The sequence below is a fragment of the Gracilinanus agilis genome, chromosome 2, assembly GCF_016433145.1.
Source record: "Gracilinanus agilis isolate LMUSP501 chromosome 2, AgileGrace, whole genome shotgun sequence".
Taxonomy (NCBI): Eukaryota; Metazoa; Chordata; class Mammalia; order Didelphimorphia; family Didelphidae; genus Gracilinanus; species Gracilinanus agilis.
The window spans coordinates 339,403,309-339,412,364 of NC_058131.1; positions in this window are offsets into that span (position 1 = coordinate 339,403,309).

A 9,056-nucleotide genomic window follows, 5' to 3' on the forward strand; every position below is an offset into this window, starting at 1 on the left:
GGGCAGGAAGTGTGATTAAATAGACAGAGGTATAAAGACTCAGAATTTGATAGGGACACTCTCTTTCCTATGAAGCAGCCAGGGGGAAAGCATGGCGGGGCATTTGAATTAGATCTTATCAGGCACGTGGTTTTTTAAATTATCAATATGGCTTTAAATAAAACCCTGATATCTTTAAATATACCCTTCTATATTAATTTTATTTGTTACACACCCCACCAATGAAGAAAGTACAATACAATATGCTTCTATTTGTATTCTGATCCCATCAGTTTTTTCTCTGGAGGTGGATGGCATTTTTCATCATGAATGCTTTGTGATTGTCTTGGATCATTACACAGCTGAGAATAGCTAAGTCATTCACAATAGATCATTGCACAGTATTGCTGTTAATGTACAATGTTCTGTTTTTGCTCACTTTACTCTGCATCAGTTCATGTAAGTCTTCCCAAGTTTTTCTGAAAGTATCCTGCTTGTCATTTCTTATAGCACAATGGTATTTCATTACAATCATATATTACAACTTGTACAGCTATTCCCCTAATTGATGGGCATCCCTTCAATGTCTGATTCTTTGAAGTGCTATAAATATTTTTGTGCAAATTGGTCCTTTTCATTTTTCTTTGATCTCTTGGGAATACAGACTTAGTAATGCTATTGTTAGATCAAAGAATATGCTTAGTTTTATGGCCCTTTGAATATGGCTCTAAATCGCTCTTCAGAATGGTTAAATCAGTTCACACTCTACCAACAGTCTCATCTGGACTTTTGCACTAACCTTCCTGCATCCAAATCTTCTCCTTTCCAATCTATTTTCAAGATAGCTATTACACTGTTCTTTCTAAGACATGAATCATGAGCCTGTGTCGTGCAGGATTTATGCAAGGTTTCTTGCATTTGTAATATTACCCTAGGCAATCCTGTCAGGAGAATGGAACTCTGGCCCGGCAGGTGCCAGTCCAAGGAGCTGACAGTTGATCTGGGACTATAAAGACCCCTGCAGAACCAACCTGGGGGTTCTGATTTCCTTGACCTCACCCAGACATCCTGCTATCCCTTGACTTCCCCTTGGGACTCCAGGAGGTTGAAGGGAGGTTGAAGGGAGGTTTGGGTTGTGGAACGTGGGCAGGATTTAGATTAGGGCAGCCTAGTGTTATATTGAATCTCTGGGAGCCAGGAGTTCACTCTGTGATTGACAGGTGAATCAGTTGGATGTCAGAATATTCCCAGAGAGGAATGCGGACAGGAGAGGGCAGTTGGCCCTGGGGGGGGGGCATGTTATAAAACCACCCTGGTAGCCCTGGCAGAGATTCTTGGTTCTTTCTTTTCCCTGAGACTGGAGATCAGTGGATTCTGGTCTTTGTGGGATTGAGACTTGCAAACTCAATCCTGTAAGCCCCTCCTGTTTGTTCCTGTACCATCAACAACCTGTACCCAAACCATCATCTCTGATTCTTCTGCCCCTAGATATTAGGAAGTTAATCATCTTAGTTATCTAGGTGTCCAAGGCCCCGTAGGGATCCTGGAAGTGGGCAGGAGAAGAAGAAGAGGGTGGAAAGGGGTGGATATCTCAAGCTGGTTAGGCTTATCATCTAGTGAAGAAGAAACTGAAAGATCTTACAGCAGTTTGCCTGCTCTGGTGTGGCTCTGGCCAGGCTGTACCAGAGAGAAGCTAATCATCTTAATTCACTTGCCTACAGTTTAGAGATTCATCAGTGTCATTTTAAATTAGCGTCTCCCAATACCTCCATCCAAACCCATTATCCTCCTTTGTTAAATACAACCAAAGTTTAAAGTACCTTCCTGAAGCAGTTATTCAAAGCTTCTTTGGGAAGGGAGAGATGCAGTCAAATTCCATAGTTACCCAGCTAAAGAGCCTACTAAATAATATCAATTAGCCCCAGGTGGGTCCTGAAGGGATATCATCCATTGATCTAAAGGATCCTGCCTGGGCAACTGTTATAAAGGAGAGAGGTGTCATCCTATCCTCTCTCTATACTTCATCTACATCTACATCTAATAGATAAGGAGTAGTATCTTTAATTATAACACTAGCAATAGGGACACACCCAAGCCAATTTAACAACTGTATCTATTAGCTGGTGGATCATACAACATCAGGGCAGTGTCAAATTATCTCTGGCTGAGGGCTGGTTCCCTCAGCCTGACCTTACCTTCTAGGTCTATAGCCAACACTTACCAGCCGCCCCTAGCAACAGCCTCTCAAGAGCCCTTAACCCTCTTTCCTCATTTTTCCCTTCTTGTTAAAATTAAACCCCTAGCCTGAATCTGAGGGTTTCTGTAATCATTATAACATCATCTTCGGCTAAGCGACTGAGGAGAGGGGAGAATTTCAACCAGTTGACTTTAAAGGAAGTACTGGGCAAGCATCTATTGTATCCAGGAAGTGTGTGAGCTTCACTTCTTGTTGAGTTCTGCTTTCACTCCAGCAGGGAGGGGCCCCTCACTCTCCACCTTAAAGGAACCTATAGGTAGCAGGGAGACTGACTGGGCATCACAGCTCAGGCTACACATGACAGACAGTCTCAAATCACCTGTTACTGTAGTTACAGGCTCCCAGGCCAAGGTGACTGTGATAATTAGATTAAGTCTACACTGCCCATCTTTAGATTTAATCACCAAAGGTGAGAGCACCTTCCACTTCTGGGAGGTCTTAACCCACGTGTGCTAGAGTGAGTAACAAATCAGAATCAAACAACTGCCCCCTATGCGTTCTAAGAGAAAGCATCTATTGTGATTGGACACCTAGGCTAGGGGAAGGCACTGGAAGTGACACTCATGTGACCCCTTTAAAAGAGGGAGTTGAGTGAGTGAGGTGGCTTCTGGTTTGGTGAAGGGGACCTGAGGGAGCTTTGCTGGTTCGTGACCTAGACTGTTCCACGTGGTGAGTTTAAAGACTGAATTGCTGGAAGCCATTGAGGCTGTGAGGTTAGCATGGCTACTCAGAAGCTCTGACACTCCAGCATGGCAGGTTGTCAGGAGGATGGAAATTCCACACTCAGTTTACCCCATGTGCCTCTTTTTACAGTGACATTCACTTGCATTGAAATTATTGCAATCAATATCCTTATCCGGCTCAAAGGAGACACAGAAAAACAATACAGGTTCATGGCAAGAACAATCACAGCCATAGACTACCCACTATCCCAAAATAAACCCCTGTACAACCCCCTAGAGTATAGAAATTTCCCCTAGAATCAGCCCAGCAGAAAACCAGCAGTTGGTGAGTTAATGCAAGTTTCTAAAGTTCCCAGCAAGAAAATACCTGGCCTGGGTTTGCTTCCAAACTCCTACAGACCAAAGAAACAGTGAAACACAAAGAAATTAAGGCAATGACAAATTAGCACAGAATCACCCTACCAGAACTGTATTCTTAGTGATCCTATAGCAGAAAGAACTCCATGGTGTTAAGATTAAAAATGATAGACTGACATAATAAGAGAAATGAGTAGTTTAATTAAAGCCATGGCCATGTTGGTAAAATATATATGACCATAGAGGCTATAGTGGTTATGCCAGGAGCTATCCATACCCTTTTTTTTTTTTTTTAATTTTTAAACCCTTAACTTCTGTGCATTGACTTATAGGTGAAAGATTGGTAAGGGTAGGCAATGAGGGTCAAGTGACTTGCCCAAGGTCACACAGCTGGGAAGTGTCTGAGGCCGGATTTGAACCTAGGACCTCCTGTCTCTAGGCCTGGCTCTCAATCCACTGAGCTATCCAGCTGCCCCCTATCCATACCCTTTTAACAGAGTCTACAATGCCCTGGGTACCAAAATGGCCATTTTTATGAATAGATTGGCAAATTTGGCGATAAAAGTTTCTAGGGAGCAGGGGTTTTCCTTCAGAGGACACCCATACTCCATTCATCTGTTTAGCTTTAAATTTCTGCTTCCATTTTGTTACTTCCTTCTCGTCATAGGAGTTATAAGGTGAAGAAGAATTCAAGAAAATTTAGGAAGATTGAGGAAGTTCAAGACCGGAGTGGTTGCCAAATTGTTAAGATTAAAAATGATAAAGACTGATATAATAAGAGAAATTAGTAGTTTAATTAAAGCCATGGCCATGTTGGTAAAATATATATGACCGTGCCTGACTATCTTTTAAATTTACTGCTGGAGCCCATCCTCTCTCTCTCTCCCGTCCGTGTGGGTAGCCAATAAGAGAATAGATAAAAATCTGAGACCCCTCTTTTGATGCCTCTTATGATCCATACCTTTTCTTATTGGAAAAACATTATAGACTTATTGAAAAGCTTTGAGTCCTTAGCAGACCAACAACTTCTGAGTTAAAATTTATCTCTTTGATAATTAAGAAGCCTGAACCCTAACAAACATTACTTAGATAAGAATGGAGTCTTTAGTCTGGACTTTATTTGACTAGGTGCCTATAATCCAGGAAGACAGAACTCAATTAGTGAGCATCTCCATAAAATATTTCTGCTGCCAGAATTATCCCCTACTAACTGATGGTTGGAATTTGGCCATTGTCTTGGTATTTATACCTTTACTCTTTAGACTTTAATGGGTTATGTATGATCTGTTACCCCTTCATAGCTGTGACTTTTTCTTTGTGTTCTTTGCTTGAATCAGTATATAATAAACTCCAAAGCCCACAGAGTTCAGAACAGCATGGGCTAACCACTAGTCTAGTTGTTTTCATTTTCTTTCTCCTGCCTTAACAATCCTATGCCACCATACGCCATTCAGGACCCCCAAACCATATAGAGGCTGGCCCCCTATACGTCCCTCAGCCAGCCACTCAGGAAAACCAAGAGACCTCCTCTAGGCCCTCCTCTGAATTTAAGCTGCCCCCTGGGTAGGGACCTTTGATGTCCCCACGCTCTAAGACCAGAAACCCATTGGAATCATGGGTAATATAGTCTCAAAGCCCCCACGTGTCCATAGGGAGTCTGCTAGACACTTCCAAATAGCACTTCCCTGAATTCAAAACAAACAATGGGAACAAAACTTGGACCAGACTGATATTATTGTATCTTATTAGATGTAATCAACTACCATAACCATTTCCTTGATTTATGATGAGAATGAAGAATATAACGTAAATATATACATGATTTAATTAGTCAAAAGAAAATTAACTATTATGCTTAGCTAGGAACTAATGTACTTGTACCTTACGCATGGCTGAAAATAATAAGTTCAAACTAAGCCAGACCGTAATGAATAATTCTTGACAGTCTCGCTTCTTTGTTTAACCACAGTAAGATAATTAGTAAATGTCAATCTTGTGATGTTTCAAAAGTTAATATGTGATTTTGAATGTATGGGGAAAAAAACCTCTGTATGAGATCATAAAGAAAAAAGGTATAAAAGTGAAAATCAGCAGATGGCACTAGAAGGAACAGCCTCTGCAATTTGACTTACACTCTGGCTCATTTTCATTTCATTCTTTGCCACACCATCCCACCTCCAGAGACCCAACCAAGCGAAGAGCAGGCTCTTCACACTGAATCTTCCTGAACTTCTATTAAGAAACTTCTTTTTATAGACTCTGTAAATGAAGTTTGCTTCATTCACCTCCGGGCCTCAGGCCCTTTAACCCTTGGTTGAGGGTTAAGATCTACCTGGATTAATTAGTGAGATAGATTCTTATTTTCTTCCTCTCTCTCTTCTCTCATGTAAATAAACTTCCATAAAAGTCCATTTTGATTTGAGATTATTTTTAATTGAGGATTGATAATAGTTCAATCCTCTGGTGACCATCTTTAATATATTGAACCCATAAAACCCCCTTTTTACCCTTACATGACTCACTTGTACCACCAGCTCCCTATTATTAGCCATGTTATCCACTTATTACACCTGTTAATCTCCTGCTCAAGCAACTTCAACGGTTTTCTATTGCTTTGGGATAAAATACAAATTACTCTCTTTGACATTTAAAGCCCTCCAAATTCTGCCACCCACCTGATTTCACATTATTCCTCATATACTCATAGTCTAGCCAAACTGGCCTTTTTGCTGTTATCTCCTCAGTCTAATCCAGCCTCCTTTAAGTAACTGAAGTTTTTTTCCCCCCAAACTTTAGAACTGACAATGTCATTCTCCCACTCATTAAACTCTGGTAGCTCCAGGATCCTCTATAATATTTAAAACCCTTCACACTCACACCTAACAGATTGGCTAAAATGACATCAGGGGAGAGTAATGAATGTTGGTGGGGATGTGGCAAAATTGGGACATTAAAGCGTTGCTGGTGGAGTTGTGAATTGATCCAAAGATTCTGGATGGCAATTTGGAACAATCCTCAAAGGGCTTTAAAAGACTATCTGCCTTTTGATCCAGCCATACCACTGCTTGGATTATACCCCAAAGAGATAATAAGGAAAAAGACTTGTACAAAAATATTTATAGCGGCCCTCTTTGTGGTGGCAAAAAATTGGAAAATGAGAGAATGTCCTTCGACTAGGGAATGGCTGAACAAATTGTGGTATCTGTTAGTAATGGAATACTATTGTGCTCAAAGGAATAAAGAACTGGAGGAATTCCACATGAACTGGAATGACCTCCAGGAATTGATGCAGAGCAAAAGGAGCAGAACCAGGAGAACATTGTACACAGAGACTGGTACACTGTGGCACAATCGAACATAACAGACTTCTCTACTAACAGCAATGCAAGGATCCAGAGCAATGCTGAGGGACTTATGAGAAAGAAAACTAGCCACATTCAGAGGAAGAACTGTGGGAGTAGAAACACAGAAGAAAAACAACTGCTTGAACACATGGGCTGATGGGGATATTATTGGGGATGTATACACTAAACAATAACTCTAGTCCAACTATCAATAATATGGAATTAGGTCTTAATCAATGATACATGTAAAACCCAGTGGAATTGTGCATAGGCTAAGGGGGGGGCTTCGGTGGTTTGGGGGAGAAGGAAAGAACATGAAACATGTAACTATGGGAAAATATTAAAAATAAAAATAAAAACAAACAAGCAAATAAATAAATAAATAAAAGTTAAAAAAAAAAAGAAATAAAAACATAAAACCCTTCACAACCTGGTCCTTTTCTACCCTTCCAGTTTTGTACTCTTTGTTCCTTCCAGGTACTCTGTGATCCAAGTACAGCAGCCTACTTGGAGTTCCTTCAATATATAACTGTCGGGAGCTATTAAGAGAAATTAGAATCTCAAGTAGATATTTTTATCTGGACCCCCTCAAAAGATCAATACAGACCGGCAGAGCCGTGTATCGGTTTTTCTCCCTAATCAGGTCGAGACGGAGTGGGATATCTAAGATAAAAATCTGAGATCCCTCTTTTGATTCCTTTCATAATTCTCACCTTCCTTCAAAATGCATTATAGTCTTATTGAAAAAGCTTTGGGCTCTCAGCACTCTAGCAGGAGGGGGGCTAACTCTGTTCCCCTTTGCCTGAGAATACAGATGGCTGGTAAGGCCAAGGTCGAACCCTTGGCAGGGCATTTTGCCCAGAATTAAAGTAAAATAATGAGGCTCAAAAAATTGTTTAATACCATCAAGGCTGAGAAACTGCCGGGGTTTTCTGGCCTAATGGAGATGTCCCAGGCTCCACTTAAAGATAACACATATAGTTGATAGTTTAGCATAGGTTTTTTATCTAAACCTGGAAGCTTCTAAGGCTTTTGTTTTGATTATAGTAAAAATCCTGCTCTCTGTAACTGTGGGAAACTTTCTTGGGCTTTTGGGGGAAGGGGATCTTTAATTTCCTTTATAATAAAGTGGCTACTTCAGTATTTTTTGAAGTACTATGAGCTAACAAGCCGTGCTTCCAATCTGTTTCATTCTTTGTGTCCGACGACCACCCTAGGCCACTCAAATTAGGCTCTGGTTATAGAGCAGGTTCTCTATATATAACCATCTCCCAGCTCAGTATTTCAAATGCTACCATTTTCTAACTTTGCTAGTTTCCTTCAAGAAACAGCAAAAATCCTACCTTTTCTAAGCCTTTCTTTTCAGTTGTCTATTCCTCCTCTTCCCACCCTTTTCTTCCCACTCTGTTACCTCCTATTTGTATGTTTTGTATGTGTGTAATTTTACATGTTACCTTCTTTATTAGGAGTTCCTTATTAAGATCCTAGAAGACTGTGACTTTTGTTTTATATTTAGTTTTTTTTTAAACATCTCCAGTACTTAACACAATGTCTTAGCGACTAAGTGCTTAATAAATCCTCATCGACTGCTCTTTGAACTTAACATCCTATAGCTTTCATGCCTTCCTTTGACAGATTGTTCCTCATGCCTGGAAGGAAACCTCTTTCCTGATCTGAACTCAGCTTTTGTAACTCCTAGATTCTTTCAAGGCTCAGCTAAAGCAACATCCCCTCAAAAATGTCTCTTCTGATTCCCTAGTTGCCAATCCCCTCCTCTAAAACTTTGTATTTAATTGATTATATTTGTTGTAGGTATTTATGTGTATTTTTTTTCATCCTATGTATTCCTTGAGTTAAGGCGAGGGCAGGAGTTGTTTCATTTTGTATCCTCCATGTCTCTAATGTAGGAAAGGATTTTAATTGAGCTGAATTGGATATTTCACTGCTCTGCCCCTAATTTACCTACAGAAACCCACAAAATCCAGCTGTTTTTTAAAATTAGTTTTTATTGAAATGCTTTTTACCTACTGAACCCTTCTCTTTTCTGAGAATCCTTCCATTTTAACTCCCCCCCCCCAAAAAAAAAGAGGAACAAATCAGCATAATTGATCAACTCATAGAAAAATGTCAGAGAACATGCACAATCTACACTTGTGGATTTCCTCCTTCAGACTATGGTCTCTTTTGAATTGGGTTTACCTCAGAAAGCGAGTCCAGACACGCAGAAGTTCAAATTAGTGGAACCAATATTTATTTATCAGATCTATTGATTGCCAGGGCAGTTCCTAGTGAGGGCTGCACCAGACTGAAATTACAAATGCAGTTTTTATAGGGTGCAGATACAAAGCAAATGTTCATAAATGAGACATAACCTCGAGGCAGCAGCAGGCAAACCTTATCATCTGGAAGCTATTTTGGTGAAGTCCAGGATTTCCC